The following is a 23358-nucleotide window of genomic DNA, read 5'->3' as shown; positions in this document are numbered from 1 at the left end:
TTAAGTGAATAACAGTTTTAGCAAATTAACTTTGTGAAATAAAATCAAATACCAGCCTCCAAGATTGGCAGTAGAGGGGAATCCTTTTCTCCTACAACTTATTTTTTCAGGGGGTCTCACTAGTTAATGCTGCCTGCCTCACAGGCACCTGCCTGGTTGTGGTCTCAGGGAGCCTAGCTGTTGCAGTGATCCAGGTGAGAGATCACTGTGCCTTGCATTAGAGTGGGCATTGTGGTAGTAGCAAAGGTGGATAAATTTGGGAAATATTTTGGAGTTTATATCCTCTGGTGCTCCAGTCAAGAAGTGAAAAACCATGCTAGTTAACTTGTAACAAAGGGTGTTAAAAAAGGGTATTAATTACAAAAGTATTGGAAGGGCTGAAGAAGCAAAAGGGAGAATGCAGGGTGCTGAAGGAATGAAAAGCTGAAGGGGTGGAATGCACTGCAGGTGCTAGAAGTGGAAGAGGTGCTATAGTGGTCTTGAATGGTAAGGAGGTGCCACGTAGAGGTACAGCTGGTGTGTGGACCTCGTCCCCACTGCTACAGCAACTGAGAGCAATAGCTGCTATTTCCTCTCTTCCAGCCTTCTCGTTTCTTGCCAGTGCCTCCTCCCATTGGCAGAAATTAACAGCTGGCAGAGAAATCTGGAAAATCCAGCAGCATAAAGCAGAGTATAGAAGGGAGAGTGTGGGGCTAAGAGACAACGAATTAATAGCCAGTAGAAGTAGAACAAAACTTGGTGATAGATTGGATGTGGAGGTTGAAGGAAAGAAATTAAGGATGACTCCCAGGTCTTGGGTCTTGAGGAACTGAATAGACAATGGAACCAAGTACTGATACAGGGGAAAGTGGGGCAAGAATTGATTTGAGAGGAAAATTACATTAAAATGCTACACTGTCAGCATAGGGGAATCATTTCTTAGACTCTTAAACCAACTATGATGTTCACATTATGCTTGAATTTGCAGAGCAGGAACGTTTGACCTAAGGCCTTACTTTAAACACTATATTGGGACTAGGTGGTATGTTCTCAAATAGATTTTATTAATGTTCACATTGAACCCATAGGGAAAAAAGAAAAAGAAAATGTGATAGGAAATAAAATTCTCCTATAGACTTTTTTTTAAATTTCAGTGATTTTATTTTAATACTTTGTAGAACTTTAACCAGTTTTGTATCTAGTCTAGCAATCTTACACTAAAATTTCTTTATTAATTGCTTATAAATGCTTAGCAATTTAAATGATCTCTGAACCAATTTTTAATATCTGACTGGTTTCCTCACTAATTGGTTGAGTAAACTCTCTGACACATACTCATTATGCAATGTATGTGAGAGTCATAACAGATTTTTTAAAAGTGCATGGACATTTGCTCTTGTTCTCACTACTCCATTAGATTTTTAAGAAACAGATTGACTTCTTTGGCTAGAGCTAAGACTTAGCACTGATAAATTGATTCTCATTATTCATGGTAGTTATATTCTATAAAGTCACCATGAACACTGCATTAGCCAACACTGAATCATTACGCCTGGGGCAAATACAAGGCTAGGCTCCTATATGCCTATGGTCGTAACATTTTCATCAACCTACCACTGATTCATTGAATTCACAGCCATCAGCACTAAAATCATGCCATAGTGAAGCTTATCTAACACTTCTTCCAAAAGGCACCTCAGAACTATGTTTGGGGGCCATTTTTAAACAGTAAAGTCACCAGCAATAAGTAAAATCATGGCAGTTAATAGACCTTGAAAAGGGTACTTGTTTATACAGTGTGAGAGCTGAGAACAAAGGCACCATGTTGCTTTATTCATCCTTTAATTTTCACTGCTTTGAGCATGTTCTCAATGGTCATGAAAACACTGCGAACATTGATTTTGGGATTACAAATAAATTTTAGCAAGTATGTGAATTCACAAATACAAAATCTGCAAATAATGAGGATCAACCTTACTTCCTCCCTAACTTACTGGTTAATGCGTGAGCCTTTTGGATTTCTCCCTACTTCAGCACACCCACCATAGCTCTCCAGTGATCATCTTCAGGAACTGTTTTGAACAGGGACTCCTCTCTCCTCTTTAACAATCTGTAGCTACTCCCTTTGGCTACCTGTTTTTTGGGCCCTGAGAAAAATCTTTTAACTCCTATGGCTCAAACTACATATGAATCAGTTATAATAAATACTAAACTGTTAGGCTTCTCCTGTGCATAAAAAACATGTGAAAACATTGAGTGCCACAAAATGTAGGATATAATTACTAAGTATAAACTTTCTCAAGTATATTTTATTGATTATGATATTACACTTGTCTCATTTTTTTCTCCCCTTTATTCCCCTGTGCCCTGCACCCCCCTACCCACTAATATTCTCCACCCACATAGTTCATGTCCATGGGTCATACATATACGTTCTCTGGCTTCTCCATTTTCTATACTATTCTTAACCTCCCCTTGTCTATTTCGTACCTACCATTTATGCTTCTTATTCCCTGTAACTTTTCCCCCGTTCTCCTCTTGCCCCCTCTCCACTAACAACCATCCATGTGATCTCTATTTCTGTTAATATGCTCATGTTCTAGTTGTTTGCTTAGTTTGTTTTTGTTTTTTTTAGGTTCAGTTGTTGATAGCTGTGAGTTTGTTGTCATTTTGCTGTTCATATTTTTTATCTTTTTGTTAGATAAGTCTCTTTAATATTTCATATAATAAGGGCTTGGTGATGATGAACTCCTTCAACTTGACCTTATCTGGGAAGCACTTTATCTGCCCTTCCATTCTAAATGAAAGCTTTGCTGGATAGAGTAATCTTGGATGTAGGTCCTTGCTTTTCATGACTTTGAATATGAATTTCCAGCCCCTTCTTGCCTGCAAGGTTTCTTTTGAGAAGTCAGCTGATAGTCTTCTGGGAACTCCTTTCCAGGTAACTGTCTCCTTTTCTTTTGCTGCTTTTAAGATTCTCTCCTTCTCTTTAATCTTGGGTAATTTAATTATGATGTGCCTTGGTGTGTGCTTCCTTGGGTCCAGCTTCTTTGGGACTCTGAGCTTTCTGGACTTCCTGGAAGTCTATTTCCTTTGCCAGATTAGGGAAGGTCTCCATTATTTGTTCAAATAAGTTTTCAATTTCTTCCTCTTCCTCTTCTTCTGGCACTCCTATGATTTGTGTGTTGGAACATTTGAAGTTGTCCCGGAGGTTCCTAAGCCTCTCCTAATTTTTTTTTGAATTCTTGTTTTTTCATTGTGTTTTGGCTGAATGTTTATTTCTCCCTTCTGCTCCAAACTGTTGATTTGAGTTCCAGTTTCCTTCACTGTTGGTTCCCTGTATATTATTCTTTATTTCAATTTGTATAGCCTTCATTTTTTCCTCTGTTTTGTGACCATATTCAACCATTTCTGTAAGCATCCTGACTACCAGTATTTTGAACTGTGTATCTGATAGGTTGGCTATCTCTTCATTTGCTTAGTTATTTTTCTGGAGTTTTGATCTCTTCTTTCATTTGGGCCATATTTCTTTGTCTCAGCACACCTGTTATGTTGTAAGCGGCAGAGCCTTAGGTATTTGCCAGGGTGGGGCAAACTAGGTTGCTGTGTTGTAGTGCTGTATGTGGGAGATGGGTCAGAGAGGGAGCAATGCCACTTGCTCAGTGCTCAGCCAGCTTTCAGTCACTTCCCCCACTACCCACAAGCAAATTGGGCCCTTCTGGTGCTAGTTCCCAGGTGGGCGGGTTTGTGTACATTCTAGGACCCTGTGGGTCTCCAGTGAACTCCCCTGTGAGGTCTGGAGTTTATCCTGCTGCCAAAACTTCCACAGGTTTTCATATCTAGAGGTTTGAAGTCTTTATTTCCCTGTACTGGAATCCAGGGTTGCATGGTCTGTCTTGCTCCCCAGTTGCTTCTCCCAGCTTATCCACATGCAAATGTGGGATCAACTGGTCCTCCAGTAGCCCCTTTGCCATGTGTTCTCTCCACCCCAGCTGTCTTCCTCTGCCCTTCCTACCAGTCTACATGAACATTTCTTCTTTAACTCCTTGGTTGTCAGACTTCCATACAGTTTTATTTCCTAGCAGTTCTGGTTTGTTGTTTTTTAAAAAGTTTGTGTTGTCCTGCCCTGGCTGGTGTAGCTCAGTGGATTGAGCGAGGGCCTGTAAAGCAAAGGATTGTGGTTTGATTCCCAGTCAGGGCACATGCCTAGGTTGCAGGCCAGTTTCCAGTGGGGGACATATGAGAGGCAACCACACATTGATGTTTCTCTCTCTCTCTTTCTCCTTCCCTTCCCCTCTCTCTGAAAATAAATAAATAAAATATAAATAAATAAATAAAATAGAATTTGTGTTGTCCTTTACTAGTTGTGTGAGGAGGCAAAGTATATCTACCTATGCCTCCATCTTGGCCAGAAGTCTCTAAACTTTCAATTTGGCCTTTTAGACTTTCTCCAAAGAGTTCTCCTATAAGGCTGGGAGTTTCTCCCAGCACCTCAACCCCCACAGGTGTTTTCAATCAGTGGTTTGAGGCTTTATTTCTCTGTGCTGGGGTCCGTGGATTGCACAGTCCATCCCGCTCTCCAGTTGTTTCTCCTGGTTTATCTTCAAGTGAATGTGGGACTGCCCAGTCCACAATCCACCACCTCCCTGGGTCTGCCAGCCTCCCCCTTTCACACCCCTGTCTTCCAGCTACTGCCTTGCCACAAATCCTCTCTGCCCTGGCTGCCCGACTCTGTCCCTCCTATTAGTCTGGATGAATGTGTCTTTAGGTCCTTGATTGTCAGACTTCCATAGAGTTTGATTTTCTGTCAGTTCTGGTTGTTTTTTGTTTTTAGATTGTTGTTCTTCTTTTGGTTGTGGGAGGAGGCACAGTGTGTCTGCCTATGCCTCCATATTGGCCAAAAGTCTCAATTTAAAGAAAAAATTAAAAATTCATAGAGCAGTACTTCTGAAACTTGGTTGCATATTAAAATTGAGATTTTTTAGAATTCCTATTTCCCATCCCTTCCCCTTTGGCAACAATCTGCTTGTTCTCTGTATCTATGGGTCTGTTTCTGTTTTGATTTATTTACTTATTTATTTTTAGATTCCACTTGTAATTGAAATCATATGGTATATTTGTCTTTCTCTGACTTGTTTCACTTAACATAATACCCTCTAGGTTTATCCATCTTGTCACAAATGGCAAGAGTTCATTCTTTTTTTATGGCTCAGTAATACTTCATTATATATGTGTATGTGTGTGTATATGTACATATGTATATGTATGTGTGTATATTTATATCTATACATGTATATGAGAATATACCCCACATCTTTTTATCATCTACTGATAGGCATATCTTGGCTATTACTAATAATGCTGCAGTGAAAATAGGGGTGCATATGTGCAATGGTTTTTCCAATTAAAGCTTCTGTTTTCTCTGGATAAATACCCAGTAGTGGAATAGCTAGATCATATGGCAGCTGTATTTTTAATTTTTTGATGAATCTCCATACTGTTTTCCATAATGATTACACTAATTTACAATCTCATCACTGATGCACAAGGGTTCCCTTTTCTACATTTCCTCACCAACACTTTTTATTTGTTAGTTTGTTGATGATAGTCATCTGAAAGGTGTGAGGTGATATGTCATGAAAGTTTTAAAATTTCTTTCATTTATTGATTTTGAGAGAGAGAGGTAAGGGGGGAGAGAAACATCCATTCTGTTGTTCTATTTATTTATGCATTCATTGGTTGATTCTTGTATGTGTCCTGACCAGAGAGGGAATTCACAGCCTTGATGTATCAGGATGTCACTCCAACCACCTGAGCTAACCATCCAGGGCTCACTGAGGTTTTAATGTACATTGTCCTGGTGATTAGTGATGCTGAGCATCTTTTCATTTGTCGGTTGGTCATCTGTATGTCCTCCTTGGGAGAAATGTCCATTCTTTAACTCAATTATTTGTTTGTTTTTGGTGTTAAATTGTATGAATTCTTTATATATTTTAGATTTTAACCCTTTGGCCCTGGTGGGTGTGGCTCAGTGGATTGAGTGCTGGCCTGCAAACCAAAGGGTCCGGTTCAGCTCCTAGTGTGGGGCATATGCCTGGGTTGTGGGCCAGGTCCCCAGTAGGGGGCGCATGAGAGACAACCATACATTGATGCTTCTCTCTCTCTCCTTTTCCCCCTCCCTTCCCCTGTCTAAAAATAAAGAAATAAAATATTTAAAAAATAGATATTAACCCTTTTTCAGATGTATTATTTGCACTTATCTTCTCCCATTCAGTAGGTTTTTTTCCATTTTGTTGATGGTTCAACTGGAGATTTTTTAAAGAAAAGTTTCTGGAACCTGGCAGGAAACGTGGCTCCGCAGGCTAGGAGTGGTCAAGCAGCAGGCGACATGTTCCATATTCTGGAGAATGAGGGCAGCCAAGCCAGCTCCAGGGCCATGAAGCCTCCTGGAGGAGCATCAAGCAATCTTTTCAGAAGTCCAGAAGGTGTTTCTTCAAGCCAACCCAACAGGATGGCATCAAATATATTTGGTCCAACTGAAGAACCTTAGAACATTCCTAAGAGAACCAACCCCCCACTGGGGAGAGGAAGTGGTATCTCTGAGGCATCAATTGCTGTCCATACTCCACAGCATCTGAACCCACCTAGTGGGAAGGCTAGTAACATTTTTGAGTTGCCAGTAACTGCCATTTTCCCCTGGCACACTCAAACAAACTCAAGGACTGCATGCTCTTATGTGAAGAAGACCCAAAATTGAAACTTTAAGCCACAACAAGCATCTTGCCCAGAGAAGAGCTGTATGAGAAAAGTGGCCTGGGAGAAGCAGACCATGCTTAGGAGCCCCAGCCCACACCCACAGTTGACAGCCAGGAGTCCAGGTTGGGCCCACGCTTCAATTTCACAAGAAAGTCCTGAATCTACCTGGAGGCAAACCCAGCATCTCTTTCTACTAGAGAAACTATTGCTTGCCCTGTAGCCAGATAAGAAGCTCAAGAGATAGAATTTCAAAGTTTTCTTTAGTCCAAAGAACGGGGTGGGGTGTGTGTGTGTGTCAGTACTGTTGTGTATCTGAAGCCACTGCTCAGGTTCTACTGCCACCATGAGAGCCACAGAGGAGCTCATCTTCCAGACTGTCAAGAAACATCTTTGTTGAAAAATAAGCATATATGTAGTTTTGTTAGGCATCGCCACACTGCCCTCCAGAGGCTACTACCGAATTGCATTCCCACCAGCTGTGTGTGGCACTGTTTTTCCACAGTCTACTCAACAGAATGTGATATATTTTAAATTTTTTGCCAGTCTGATAGGCAAGAAATGGTATCTCAGTGTTTTATTTACATTTCTCTGTAAGTGAGTTTAAATCTTTCTCTTATGCTTTGGGGCCATTGTATCATTTTTTGGTCTGTTCATATTTTTTTCCTATTTTTAATTGTTTTTTGATCTTTGTCCCTCATTTATTAAGAATTCTGTATATATTAGTGTTATTAGCCCTTGTGCTGTGTATAGCCAATATTTTTTAATTTATCAATTATCTTTTGACTTGTTTCTTAATTATGTAAATTTTTTACTTTTTTAGTTTTTAAATATATTTCATTGATTATGCTATTACAGTTGTCCCGTTTCCCCTCCTTTGTTCCCCTCCACCCTGCACATCCCCCGTCATCTGCATTCCCCCTCTTTAGTTCATGTCCATGGGTCGTACATATAAATTTGTTGGCCTCTACATTTCCTATGCTGTTCTTGACCTCCCCCTGTCTATTTTCTACCATTTATGCTGCTTATTCTCTGTGCCTTTTGCCCCTTCTCTCCCTCTGATGGCCCTCCATGTGATCTCTGTTCCTGTGATTCTGTTCCTGTTCTAGTTGTTTTAGCTGTTAATAGCTGTGAGTTTGTTGTCCACCCACTAGATGTCAGTAGTACATGCCCATATCTAACAGTCAAAAATGTCTCTATACATTACACAGTGTTATCTGGAGGGCAAATTGAAAACCAGTGTTCTAGCTTGTTGGTATTTTTATTGTGATTGCATTGAATAACAGTTTTGTTTCTTTTTTTATTTATTTTTTTAAATTGATTATGCTGTTACAGTTATTCTATTCCCCCCTTCATTCCCCTCCACCCTGCCCCCCCATCCCCACCATTACCCCCCTTTAGTTTATGTCCATGTGTCTCAAGTCCTTTAGGTTCTATATTTCCCATGCTATTCTTGCCCCCCCATCTATTTTCTATCTACTGTCTATGCTACTTATTTTCTGTACCTTCTCCCCCCATCTCCTCCTCCCACTCCCCTGTTGCTAACCCTCCTTGAGATCTTCATTTCTATATTTCCACTCCTGATCTAGCTGTCCTTTTAGTTTGCTTTCGTTTTAGGTGTGGTTGTTAATAACTGTGAGCTTGTTGTTCTTTCACTGTTCATGTTTCTTTAACTTCTTTTTCTTAGATAAGTCCCTTTAACATTTCATATAGTAAGGGCTTGGTGATGATGAACTCCTTGAATTTGATCTTATCTGAGAAGCACCTTATCTGTCCTTCCATTCTAAATGAAAGTTTTGCTGGATAGAGCAATCTTGGTTGTAGGTCTTTAGATTTCATGACTTGGAATATTTCTTTCCAGCCCCTTCTTGCCTGTAAGGTCTCTTTTGAGAAATCTGCTGACAGTCTGATGGGGACTCCTTTGTAGGTGACTGTCCCCTTAGCTCTTGCTGCTTCTAGGATTCTCTCCTTCATTTTAATTTTGGCTAATGTAATTATGATGTGCCTTGGTGTGTTTCTTCTTGAGTCCAACTTTTTTGGTACTCTCTGAGCTTCTTGGATTTCTTGGAAGTCTATTTCCTTTTCCAGATTGGGGAAATTTTCTTTTATTATTTGTTCAAATAAGTTTTCCACTGGTGGCTGTGCCTTTCCCCCTTCTGGTACCCCTATAATTCGGATATTGGAGCATTTAAAGATGTCCTGGAGGTTCCTAAGACTCTCCTCATTTCTTTGAATTCTTGCTCCTTGACTCTTTTCTGTTTGGCCATTATTTGCTTTCTTCTGGTCCACTCCATTGATTTGAGTCCAGTTTCCTTTTCATCGCTATGGGTTTCCTGTGGAATTCCATTCATTTCCATTAGTTTAGCCTTCATATGTTTCTCTAATTTGTGGCTATAATCAACCAGATCTGTGAGGAAGCTGATGACCAGTGTTTTAAACTGTGCGTCTGAGAGTTTTGCTATTTCTTTGTCGCTTAGATTTATCTCTGGGGCTTTGAGGTCTTCCTGCGACATTTTTGGTCTGTTCTGGCTCTTTAAATGTGAGAAGCGGCGCCTTGGACTCCCAGGTCGCTGGGTTGTGACATTGTATGTGGGGGCGTGGTCAGAGCGGGGAAATGGCGGCGCCCTCTATCGCTGCGGCCGGTCCAACCGCCCACTCCCTCGCCTGTCCGCTTGCGCGCAAATAGGCAACCGCAGTCAACACGCAGCACCGCCTCCCCACTGTCTCCTCTGCAGTCGCTCACCCGGTGGGTTGTTTGGTCGCTCACTAGGTCCAGTCCTGGGTTTGGAACCCGTGTGTCTGGATTCATGCGTCTGGATTCCGCGCCCGGGTCCGACCGAGCCCTCCTTTGTAACTCCTCACCAGACGCCGGTTTCGCCCCTTACCGGTCGGGCTGAAGAATTTGTTGTTAACGGACTTCCGAAAAGTTCAATTTTCCGTGTTCTGGTTGTGTTTTCTGATGCTAATATTTAGTTGTCCCTAAACTTGGTTGTGTGAGAAGGCACGGCACATCCACTTATACCTCCATCTTGGCGGAAGTCCTCTGAATAACAGTTAATAACTGCAAACAGTTATTAACAACCACACCTAAAACAAAAGCAATCTAAGAGGACAGTTAGATTAGGAGCTGAAACATAGAAATGGAGATCACATGGAGGGTTAGCACAGGGGAGTGGGAGGAGGAGAAGGGGGAAAAGGTACAGAGAATAAGTAGCACAGACGTAGGTAGAAAATAGACAGTGGGAGGGCAAGAATAGTATAGGATCTAAAGGAAAATGTAGGATCTAAAGAACTTGGACATAAACTAAGGGGGGGAATGGTAGGGGAGGGGGTGTGCAGGGTGGAGGGGAATGAAGGGGGAAAATAGGACAACTGTAATGGCATAATCTATAAAATATATTTTTAAAAAATAAAATTGAGGAAAGAAACAGCTGTGTTTAATTATCACATGGTTGAGACACTAAGTGCCTGGAGGAGCTGCCTGCTAAACCCTTCTCACACCCTGCACACTGAAGCGATCTGCATGTGGCTTTGTCAGCCAAAGAGTTTCCCTCCTTTTAATTATCCTGCTAACTTTGGATCCAAGAAATACTTTTCCATGTGACTTTATCAGGCATTTCCTGTATCCACGCTTCAAATAGTCATTTTTAAGAAAGTTGTCTGGAGTTCAGAGCATTTTTCCCCATTAAAAATGTCATAAGTGGTAAATACATTAACTTATTCAACTGGTAATGAAATGTATTGATGGTGGAAGTGAGCTGCCATTTATAACTATATTTGTTTTTTCATATACAAGAAAATGATTTGTGAATTCCAAATTGTGTTGCTAGGAAGAACCCTGACATTGTACTGCTGGCCCTGTGGCTTCACCCCCACTGTCAACCAGTGAGAGGAAGAACTCTAGTTTTTTCCATTGGCAGAAATTTCTGGGGCAGAGATGGGGAAACCAAAGATGGGAAGAGAGGCTTGTGGGGATGAGGAGAACAGGAGCTTTAGCAAGACCCTCTGGGCAGCAGTGATAACTCTAGCCTTACTTTTCTCTTCATTGTTCTCCCTTTTTCTTCCCTGGGGCCATAGAAGTGGGTTTAAGAGTACTTGGGTAGTTTGGTCACTGGGAAAAGGAGAAGAGGGGTTTCTCTTCTTTGAGCCCAGTGGGGATGGTCATCTGTATTTAGAAAATGCTCTGTACATTAGGACTGTCTGTATTTGGCAGATTCATTAACTATAGCATCCTGTTCTCAATCTCTAAACTGCATTGAGAGATTACCAGTCTATATTTTTATTAAGCCTTAAAACTTTATGTGCATTTGATGCCAACTTTTTTCTAGAGCTGTATCAAAAACAACAAACCTATACTTATATGACAATGTAATTTTGATAAGAACATTTTGTTATTTTCACAAGGCAAACGAGTATAACAGTTGAATTAAACTTAGTACTCATGTAAAAACAAAGAAAAGAAAAGGTTCCTCTCCCAACCCTAGACAGTGTGGCTCGGTTGGTTGGAGCATTGCCCCATAGACTGAAAGGTTGTGGGTTTCATCCCCAGCCAGAGCACATACCTAGGTTGCCAGTTCGATTCCCCTAGTTGGGGCACGTACAAGAGGTAACTGATCAATGTTTCTCTCTCACACTGATGTTTATCTCTCTCTTTCTCTCCACTCTCCTTTCTCTCTAAAAGTAATGAAAAAATGTCGCAGGTGAGAATAAAAAAAAAAGAAAGAAAGTTTTCTCTCCCAGACGACACACCAGACTAATTAAATCACAATCTCTGAAGGTAGGATACAAGAATTCATATTTTTATTATTACTTATTATTATTTTGTAAATCCTCAGATTATTTCAATATACAGACAAAAGTTACAGAGAGATGAGAAGATTCCATGTCCATGAAATACAAATAGGAGAGTTCCAAAAAGGAACATGCAATATAGCAAGAAGATATGACCATTTTAAACATTTACGCACCTAATAACAGACCCTCAGAATATATAAAGCAAAAGTTGACACAGTTGAGTTCTACCATAATAGCTGGACACTTCAATACCCATTCTCAAGAATGCATAGAATAAGCAGAAAGAAGAAGATAAGTAAGGAAATAGAGGACTTGAACAACACAATATAGAACTAGGTCTAAAAGACACATACAAAACACTGTCTGACAACAGGATACTCATTCTTTGCAAGTGCACATGGAACATTTTCCAGAATAGAAATATGTTAGGCCATAGTCTTGATTAAGACTCAAGATTTAAAAAAATACCATACAAAGTATTTTCTCAGACCACAGTGGATGAGGTTAGAAATCAATAGAATGAAACGTTAAAAATGGACAAATTTATATGGAAGTTAAACAATACACTCTTAACCAATGGGTCAAAAGAAAAAAAATCACAAGGAAAATTAGATAATAGAGATAAATGAAAATAAAAACATAACATACCCAAACTTACTGGATGTAGCAAAAGTACTCAGAGGAAAAACTTATAGCTGTAAATGTTTACATTAAAAAAAATTATCTTGGGACTTCTAGCCAAGATGGAGGCATAGGTAGACACACTGTACCTCCTCGAACAACCAAAATAAGGACAACAACAATTTAGAAACAAAGTAACAACCAAAACTAAAAGAAAATTGAACTGTATGGAAGTCCAACAACCAAGAAGTTAAAGTAGACACATTCATCCAGACTGGTAGGTGGGGCGGAGTTGGGAAGCTGCGTGGAGAGGGGTTGCAGCACAGGAAGTGGTGACATTAGGTGCCCAAGTCACCCTGAGTGTGCAAGGTGGCACTGGGCAGACCCTGGGCACCCAGACAATGGCTGGCAGACCCCAGGTGTGGGGTGGCAACTGGCAGGCCCAGAGAGGCAGCAACTGGGAAGCGCGGCACCATGTGCAATAGGAAGGAAACTGGGACTCAAATCAATGGAGTGGACCACAAGGAAGAAAGAGACATTCAACCAGAAAAGAATGAAGAAACAAGAATTCAAAAAAGTGAGGAGAAGCTTAGGAACCTCCAGAATATCTTTAAACGTTCCAACATCCAAATTTTAGGGGTACCAGAAGGGGAAGAGGAACAGCCACAAATGGAAAACTTATTTGAACAAATAATAAGGGAGAACTCCCCCAATCTGGCAAAGGCAATAGACTTCCAGGCAGTCCAGGAAGCTCAGAGAGTCCCAAAGAAGTTGAACCCAAAGAGGAATACACCAAGGCACATCATAATTATATTAGCCAAGATAAAAATGAAGGAGAGAATCCTAGAAGCAGAAAGAGATAAGGAGACAGTCACCTACAAAGGACTTCCCATCAGACTGTCAGCTGATTTCTCAAAAGAGACCTTACAGGCAAGAAGGGGCTGCAAAGGAGTATTCCAAGTCATGAAATCCAAAGACCTACATCCAAGATTACTCTATCCAGCAAAGCTTTCATTTCGAATGGAAGGACAGATAAAGTGCTTCTCAGATAGGGTCAAGTTCAAGGAGTTCATCATCACCAAGCCCTTATTTTATGAAATGTTAAAAGGGATTTATCTAAGAAAAAGAAGATAAAAAAACATGTATACTAAAATGACAGCAAACTCACAATTACTAACAACAACACCTAAAATAAAAACAAACTAAGGAAACAACTAGAACAGGAACAGAACCATAGAAATGGAGATCACATGGAGGGTTAGCAACAGGGGAGTGGGAGGAGGAGAGGGTGAGAAAGGTACAGAGAATAATTAGCATAGATGGCAGGCAGAAAATAGACAAGAAGAGGGCAAGGATAGTATGGGAAATGTAAAAGCTAAAGAACTTAAGACACGTGGACATGAATTAAATAGGGGGAATGTGGGAGGGAGAGGGTGTGCAGGGTGGAGGGGAGTGAAGGGGGAAAAATAGGACAACTGTAATAACATAATCAATAAAATATATTTTTAAAGAAATCTCTGCCCTGGCCAGGTGGCTCATTTGTTTGGAGTATTGTTCCGTGCACTAAAAGTTTGTGAGTTTGATCCCTGGTAAGGGCACATAACCTAGGTTACAGGTTCAGTACTTGGTCCATTTGCATACAGAAAGCAACAGATGGATGTGTCTGTCTTACAGTATTCCCCTGCCCACTCTCTTCTTTCCTCTCTCTCTCAAATCAATGAAGATATCCTCAGGTGAGGATTTTAATTAATTAATTAATTAATTAATTTTAAAAAATGAAAGTGGGGACAGTTACTATCAATTCTACAGAAATAAAAAGGATTAGAGTACTATGAACAATTGTAGCCAACAAACTGGACAAATTCCTAGAAATACAAAACCTACCAAGACTCAAAAGCATAAAATTTAATAGCTCTATAACTAGTAAGGAGATTGCATTGTTAATCAAAAATTAAAGATCAAAGTAAAATGTATATAACATAAAATGTGCTATTTTAGCCACTTAAAATTACTTATTATTTATTAAAATTATTAAAAGTATTTATTATTTTAGAGAGAGGCATAGGGAGGGGGAGAGAGAGGGAAAGAAACATCAATTGCCTATCATAAATGCCCCAACCAGGTACCAAATCCACAACCCAGACACATGCCCTGACTGGGAATTGAACCAGCGACCTTTTGCTTTGTAGGACAAAACCCAGCCAACTGAGCCATACTGGTCAGGGCTATTTGAGCCACTTTTAAGTACAATTCAGTAGCATTAAGTATATTCACATTGTTGTACAGCCATCACAACCTAACCACTATCCAGTTTCAGAACTTTTTTTATTATTCCACATTGAAACTATACCCATGATACAATAACTCTTGCCTCTCCCACCCCCTTTACCCAGCTCTTGGTAATTTTCAGTTTTTTGTGTCTCTAAATTTGCCTATTCTAGGTACCACTTAAGTGGAACCACACAAAATTTGTCCTTTTGTGTCTGGCTTATTTCACTTAGCATAACGTTTTCAAAGTTCATCCATGATGTAGCTTGTGTCATGATCTCCTTCCTTTTAAAATGGCTGCATGATAGTGCACTGGGTATACACACTACAGTTTCTTTACCCATTCATCTGTTAATGGACATTTGGGTTGTTTCCCCCTTTTGGCTGTTGCAGATAATGCTGCTATTAATATTGGTATATAAGTAACTGTTTGAGTCCCTGCTTCTACTTCTTTTGTGAATAAATCTAGAAGTAGAACCATTGTATCATTTGATTTAACTTTTTGAGGAACTGTCGCAATGTCTTCCACAGTGGCTGTACCATTTTACATACTTACCAGCAATGCAAAAAGTTAAACATTATTTTTTAAAATGTATTTATTTAAGCCCTGGCTGGTGTTGCTCAGCGGATTGAGCGCAGGCCTGTGAACCAGATGATCATGGTTCAATTCCCAGTCAGGGCACATGCCTGGGTTGCAGGCCAGTTTTCAACGGGGGACACGTGAGAGGCAACCATACATTGATATTTCTCTCCTTCTCTCCTTTCCTTCTCCTCTAAAAATAAATGAATAAAATCATTAAAAATGTATCTATTTATATGTTTTTAGAGAGGGGAAGGAATGGAGAAAGAGAGGGTGAGAAACATCAATGTGAGAAATATTGATTGGTTGCCTCTTGTAGGTACCCTGACTAGGGACAGAACCCTCAACCCAGGCATGTGTCCTGACCTGGAATGGAACTGTTAGGCAGAATAGATAGTAAACCAAGGCAGGGATGGGAGGGAGACATGTCTCACCCATTAACTCAGCAGTGCTGAGCCTGGTCTGATGAGATTGCCAGGTGTTCCCAAAATCACAAGAAAAACCATAATAGCACAGGAGGAAGGGAGCCCTTGAAATCTGTATGAATCATTACCACCATTTGGGAAAGAAAGCCTTTGAAACTGTGTATTAATCCCAAGGCCTGGAGAGTGGAAGAGGAGGGGGAACACAAGCTGGCTACAAGTATAAAACCCCTAAAACCCCAATAGGGCATTCAAACTAGTTGGGTATCCACTTGCAACTTCATGCTCAAGTATATTTCACGAATAAACTTGCTACCTCATTTCCACTATATATGTTGTTTCCCACTTGAATTCTTTTCTCGTGAGCAACTCCCCGAGGAGGGGAGTTGCCTAATTCAAGTGTCCCTGGTATCAGAACTGTGACCTTTCATTTTGTGGAACGACACTCAACCAACTAGGCCACACCCATCAGGGCTGAACATTATATTTTATAAGTCCATATGAAACAGTCTATTGTGTATGGAGGAATTCAGTAAAACATAGTCCAGGGGGGAAAAATGCAACCTGAACTATATTAGACTGCTGTACATTCAAACTCAAGGCAACAAGCAACCTGCATATTATTGGAGGGTAAAGATTAAAAATTTAATATACTGAAGTATTTTAAAATGCCATGTAAAGGGCATTCATAATGCTGAAAATCCCAAACTCCTTAGCTTTCAGAAATATTGAAGGAACTAGATCAAGAATTTCCTCCCAATATTTTACTATAAAAATGGTCAAATAAAAGAATTTTGGAATAATTGAATGATAAACCCTATATACGCACCAGCTAAATCTTACAAATAACAGTTTGCTACATTTGCTACCTATCACATTTCCATCCCTCTATCCATTCATCAATCCATTTTATTTTCTGATACATTTCAGAGTAAGTAGCAGACATCAATGTACTTTACCTCTATACACTTTAGCATGCGTATAATTAACTGGAGTTCAATATTTATTTATGTTTTTATCAGGTAAAAATTACATTTCATCAGTGAAATATACAAGTCTGATTACCATTTAATTTTTTTAACTCATATATTTACATTTTTGTTAGAATTCTTCAGAACTGTCAACAATTGGAGAACATACAAGGAAAAAAACACATAGAACACCAACACCCTTTAAACTTGCAGTGCTTCCATATTTACACATAAAGTTACTATATATATAAAATATATAAATATTATCACCCTCACTGGGGTAGCTCAGTTGGTTGGAGTGTTGTCTCAACCAAACCGAAATGTTGTGGGTTCAATTCCTACTCAGGGCACATGCTTGGGTTGCAGGTTCAGTCAAGGTACATATAAGAAGCAACCTATTGGTGTTTCTCGCTCACATCAATGTTTACCTTCTTCTCTCTCTCCCTTCCCCTCTCTCTAAAATCAATAAGTATGTCCTCGTGTGAGGAATAAAAAAAAGTAAAATAAGATATTTTCAAGAACTCATAGGCTTCATGATATTCAAAAGACATTATTGCTACATTTCAATATTTACCAAAAAAGCGGCAAAGTAATTTCAAACATTAAGCCACTGCAAAGAAACATCTGATGTAAAAAAATTATAAAAATGTGTTCTGCCTAAGATGGAGGTGTAGGTAGAAACCCTACACTTCCTCACACAACCAAAAGGAGGATAACAACCAATCTAAAATCAACAAACAACTAGAAGTGCCAGAAAATCAAACTGCACAGAACTCTGACAACCACAGAATTAAAGAAACAGTCAAACAGAACAACTAAACCAGTAAGGTGGTGGATGCAGAGAAATGGCAGTGAGGCAGTGAACAGTAAAGGCAGGTTGGCTGCGGTCAGGCGGCAGGCTTCAAGGGTGGGGCTGACTTAAGGGGAAACTGAGGCACAGAGCTGTCTTTGGACCACAGTGGTTGCCACGGTGGAAGAAACTCCTAGTCTCACATGAGAGTTTGTTGAAAAGCTTGTAGAGACAAGCAGGCAAGCTGCATTGTTCCCTTTCTGGTCCCTCCCCCACAGGCAGCTTCTTGGCACAGCAAGGAGGTTTGACCTGCCTGGGTGAATACCTAAGGCCCTGTCCCCTTAACAGGGCCCCCGAACAAAGAAATAGGGCTAAAATTAAAAAAACAAAGCAAAACTTCAGAAACAGAGCTAAATGATGAGGAGATAGACAACCTATCTGATGGAAAATTTAAAGCCCTGGTAATCAAAATGCTCACAGAACTGATTGAGCTTGGTCAAAAAATAAAAAGAACGAATGAAAGATACCCAAAATGAAATAAAGCAAAATATTCAGGAAACCAACAATGACAGGACGGAAACCAGGATTCAAAGCAATGATTTGGAACAAAAGAAAGAAATAAACATCCAACTAGAAAAGAATGAAGAAACAAGAATACAAAAAAAATGAAGAGAGACTTCTGAACCTCTGGGACAACCTGAAATGTTCCAATATCCTAATTATAGGGGTGCCAGTAAGAGAAGAACAACAGCAAGAAATTGAAAATGTATTTGAACAAATAATGAAGGAAAACTTTCCCAGTCTGGCTAAGGAAACAGACTTCCAGGAAGCCCAGGAAGTCCCAAAGAAGTGGGACTCAAAGAGGATCACACCAAGGAACATCATCATTAAGTTACCCAAGATTAAGACAAAGAGAGAATCTTAAAAGCAGCAAGAGGAAAGGAAAGAGTTACCTACAAAGAAGTTCCCATAAGGCTATCAGCTGATTTCTCAAAAGAAACCTTGCAGGCAAGAAAGGGCTGGAAAGAGGTATTTGAAGTCATGAAAGGCAAAGATCTCTATCCAAGTATCCAAGATTACTCTATCCAGTAAAGCTATCATTTAGAATGGAAGGGCAGATAAAGTGCTCCCCAGATAAGGTGATGTTAAAGGAGTTCATCATCACCAAGCTCATCATTTTACATTATTATATAAAATGTTAAATAAACTTATCTAAGAAAAGGAAGATAAAAACCATGAACAGTAAAATGACAAGAAACTCACAACTATTAACAAATGAACCGAAAAAAAATAAAAGAAAGAAAAACAAAAAGTAAGCAAACAACCAGAACAGGAACAGAATCAGAGAAATGGAGGTCACATGGAAGGTTTTCGGTGGGGAGGGGGAAGGGAGGAAGACGGGAGAAAGGTACAGGAAGAAGAAGCTTAATTGGCAGGCATTAAATAGACAGGGAAAGGTAAAAAAATGGTATAGAAAACAGAGAACTCAAAGAACTTGTATGTACTACCCATGGACATGAACTAAGCAGGGGGGATGCTGGAGGGCTGGGGAGTACAGGGTGGAGGGGGGATAAAGGGGGATAATTGGGCAAACTCTAGTAGCATAATCAAATATACTTAAAAATTTGTCAACAGGAAAAATATCATAAAAATGAAAACTTCCAATAAAACCCAAGACAAAGCTCTCAGTGAAATGCCCCTGAATTGCCTAGACATCTACATACAGTTAGCAACCACCTTTCTTACTACAAAGTTAACAGAAATGCAAAGAAAATGTCAAACTATGGCAAACAGTGACAATGTCTTATGTTGACAACAAATCCCCAAACCTGTTACCTTTGGAAATGTCTGAGAGCATAGAACTCCAGGGCAAATGGGTACTTCTAGATGAATGTCAACAGTTCTCTAGATGTCATTTAAGGGACTGAGGAGAGGAAACTGTGCAGGCAGCATACCTGAATCTTGCAAGACAACACACAAACCTAGCCACATACACATGGACCTCTTATAGTTAGGCAGTGATGAAAAATAAGGTAAACCCTAAGAATAATACCTACAACCTAAAGGGTAAAATTTAAATACATTTCAGTAGGAGAGTAGCATTAATAAGTTCTAAGGAATGAGTACAGTATGTTGAATATAAATAACAGTGCCTTAAGTGCAGGTGGATTGCAAATAAATAGGTACTTAGGCAGGAACTCTACTCCCTATACATGCCTATATGTAAACTTTTGGTAAGCATCTCAGGACAGCTAGGTGAAGGGAAACAAGAGTAGTATGGATGATAAAAAGAGAACAAGAGCGGAAAAAAGTGATACAGATGAAAAGCCAGGCTGTTTCTGGGGTACTGAAGGATTCTCTTGGGTTCAGGGCAAGAATATCCCCCAGAAGATTTGCCTACATGCGTACACACTTCAGCATGCACACATACACACATACGGATACTGGCCCAGGTCATTCCTGCAAAGGAAGCTGAATCTAAATTTTATTTCCTGCTACAGAAGTATCCAAACTAAGACACCACTGTTTTTCTTTTTTTTTTTTTTTTTTCACTTCTGCTGGATTCATGCAGTACATCTTTCAAATAGCATCAAATCCATTGAGCACAATGCCCTTCTCAAGCTAGTAGGCTTGTTCTGGAGAATTTATAGAGCAAGTTCGTCAGGTACAAAAAGATTATTTTAAGATTGTGCTATATCATTATGTTTTTTCCTTTTAAAAAGAGCACTAACTATGTCCTTCAAACTTGCCTGGCTCTTTATTCCTACATACAACTGACTTGAGCCAGAAGCAACACCTTGTGGGTCCCTCCGCCTCAGGTACATGAACATGTACAATTGCAGGATGAGTATATACAGATGCTGGTGCAGAGGTCCTCTCTCCAATTCAGTTCCCTGACAGCAAACTCTGATCAGAAAGCAGGTCAGTAGCACAAAGTCTTGCTCAGCGGCGAATCTTCATTCATGCTCGGGGAGCATTTTCCATGGTCTATGTCTCATTCCCAGCATGAAATAAGTTTTTAAGCCAAGATATTCATATTTCTGAACTCTGTTCTAATAATGTTCTATTTTTCATATCAAGATCTTAAATTTCATGAAACTAGAACACCAATTTACACTATACATCAGAATAAACTCAAAGGGGATGAAAGACTTAAATATAAGTTGTAATACCATAAAAGTCCTAGCAGAAAACATAGGCAGTAAAATTTCAGATGTTCTACATAGCAATATTTTTACTGATTTATAGGGCAAGGAAATAAAAGGAAAAATAAACAAATGGGACTACATCAAATTAAAAAGCTTCTGCACAGCTAAAGAAAACATTACCTAAATGGAAAGGAAACAGACCATATGTGGGAGAACATATCTGTCAATGATACACCAGACAAGGGTTTAACCTGCAAAATATATAATATAATGTCTATTCACATAGACACTTCTCCAAGGAGGACATACAGAGGTCCCAGAGATATATGAAAAGATGCTCAACATCACCTGCCATCAGAGAGATACAAATTAAAACCACAATAAGATACAACCTCACACTTGTCAGAATGGCCATCATTAATAAATCAGCAAACAACAAGTGTTGATGAGGACGTGGAGAAAAGGGCACCCTAGTGCACTATTGATGGGAATGCAGACTGGCACAGTCATTGTGGAAAACAGTGTGGAATTTCCTCAGAAAACTAAAAATGGAACTGCTTGGACACAATAATTCCACTGCTGGGATTATATCTTAAGAATCCTGAAACACCAATTCAGAAGAACTTAAGCACCCCAATGTTCATAGCAGCGTTATTTACAATAGCCAATTGCTGGAAACAGCCTAAATGCCCATCAGCAGATGAATGAATAAAAATACTGTGGTACATTTACACAATGGAATACTGCAGAGCAGAAAGGAAGAAGGAACGCCTACCTTTTTGCAGCAGCATAGATGGAAATGAAGAATATCATGCTAAGTGAAATAAGCCAGTAGGTGAAAAACAAGTACCATATGATCTCACCTATAAGGGGAATCCAATGAACAAAATAACCTAATGAGCAAAATAGAACCAGAGACATGGAAATATGGAACAGATCTAAGAGTGACCAAAGGGGAGGGAGGAGGGAGATAATGGTGGAAAGAAGGGGAAGGGACTAGTCAAAGTGTTACCGAACAAGAGGAGGTGGTCCGAGGGAGGGGCAATACAATATTTGGCCCACCTAGGGATGCCCAAAACTGCTGTACAACAGGGGCCCCTCCCAAAAACCAAAATACTAAAATCTACTGGGCCCTTCTGTCCGCCGCCAATTGGAAACACATCTCTTAATGCCAGAGATTTGTGAAAAGGAAACAAAATGTTTATTTAATGCTATTCAGGCCTAATGCCACCACTAAAATATCAAAGTCCTTTATATATACACCTACACCCGCACAGCGCTCCCTTCTCCCACTGTCCCAATTCCGGGTACCGTAAATCAGGAAAAGAGCACACGTCCCTTTTTCAGGCCGCTGGCACCGTCAGCTGTGTCACCGTGCAGGCAGGATCTCGAGTTAATCCAAAGTACTGTGGTACCCTCTCATGGTCCACTGGCAAGAGTCCTTTGTACCCAGTTCCAGTCAAAGTCTCTGTTGCTTTTCAGGCCCCGCGGCCAAAGGGGGCACCCCAAAGCCGCGTGGGCCTCTTCTACCAAAGCTGCAGGAGTCCGCACTCCACCAAAAACATGTGGCTGTCTTCTTCACCTGGCTGCAGGGATCTCCATTCTGGCAAAGCTGCGTGGTTTTTCCCTTTCACCTGGGAAAGAGGGGGTCCACACCCTGCCAAAACCGCGTGGCTCCCTCTTTCACCTCACCAACAGGGGGTCCTCACTCTGCTGAAACCGCGTGGCTCTCTCTCTCTCTCTCATCTGGCCAAGCGGGGACCCTTCATGTCTCGGAGCTAGTCTTTTCCAAGCTCCCACCCAGGCCATCTCACTCCGGAGCGCAGCCCCTAGTTACATCCTGAGTCCAAGCCCTCCTCACTCCGGAGAGCAGCCCTTAGTTCCCATCTTGAGTCCCTGCCACAACCTTCTCCCTTCTCCCCTGGCCCCAAACTTGGCCACTGCTATTTAACATATCTATGAAACCAGTTAAAGGTTATAGATATGTTAAATAACCATTCCTCCAGAGGTTAGCTCCAAAACTGTTGCTATGCAAAATAGCTCTCAATGGCCTGGCTCCATTCTTTCTTCCCCCTGTGGGGGGGGGGGGTGAGGACATCTTATATGTCTCTCCAATATTCCTATACACTTTGAATTCTGGACACTTTTCTAAATCTTTTTGGGGGGGCCCCCCTGTCTGCACCCTGTATCAAAAGAACATACATGAATGACTCATGGACATGAACAGTAGTGTGGGGATCGACTGTGGCAGCAGGTGGGTGGGCTGGGCTGAGGAGGGCAAAGGGGGAAAAATTGAGACAACTGTAACAGAATAACAATAAAAAAGTTTTTAAATGCCTTCTGGCCAAGATGGAGGCATAGGTAGACACATTGTGCCTACTCACATAACAAAAAGAAGGGCAACAACAATTTAAAACAAAACAAAACAGAAATGACAGAAAATCAAATTGTATGGAAGTCTGACAACCAAGGAGCTAAAGAAGACACATTCACCCAGACCAGTAGGAGAGGTGGAGTCAGGCAGCCAGGCAGAGAGGATTCCTGGCAAGGTGGTGGCTCTCAGACAGGGGTGCTCAAGGGGGCGGCTGGTGGACCCAGTGAGGCAGTGAATTGTGGAACCGGGTGCTAGAGGCTGAAACTGGTAAGCAAGGCAGCAGCTGGCAGACCGGGTCATCCCACATTCTTGAGTGGATAAAGCAGGTGAAACAAAGGGGGGAGCAGGATGGACTGCGCAACCCACGGCCCCAGTGTAGAGAAATAAAGCCTCAAGCCACTGATTGAAAACAGTTGTGGGGGTTGAGGTGGCAGCAGGAGAAACTCCCAGCCTCCCAGAAGAGCTCTTTGGAGAAACCCACAGGGTCCTAGAACATACACAAACCCACCCACATGGGAATCAGCACCAGAAGATCCCAGTTTGCTTGTGGGAACTGGGGGAAGTGACTGAAATCCAGCAGAGAGAGGAGCAAGTGCCATTGTTCCCTGTCAGACCCGTTCCCCACATACAGGGTCACAGCACAGCAACGTGGGTTAC

At 40.7% G+C, this 23358-nt stretch overlaps 1 pseudogene; it reads left to right on the top strand.

Annotated features, from left to right (window-relative positions):
• Positions 1 to 7383, top strand: LOC128628519 (jupiter microtubule associated homolog 2-like; annotated as a pseudogene).
• Positions 7384 to 23358: the final 15975 nt, after the last annotated feature.

Source organism: Artibeus jamaicensis, unplaced genomic scaffold (assembly GCF_021234435.1).
Source record: "Artibeus jamaicensis isolate MK-2021 breed Jamaican fruit bat unplaced genomic scaffold, CSHL_Jam_final contig_196, whole genome shotgun sequence".
Taxonomy (NCBI): domain Eukaryota; kingdom Metazoa; phylum Chordata; class Mammalia; order Chiroptera; family Phyllostomidae; genus Artibeus; species Artibeus jamaicensis.
This window is presented reverse-complemented; position numbering and strand designations above follow the sequence as displayed.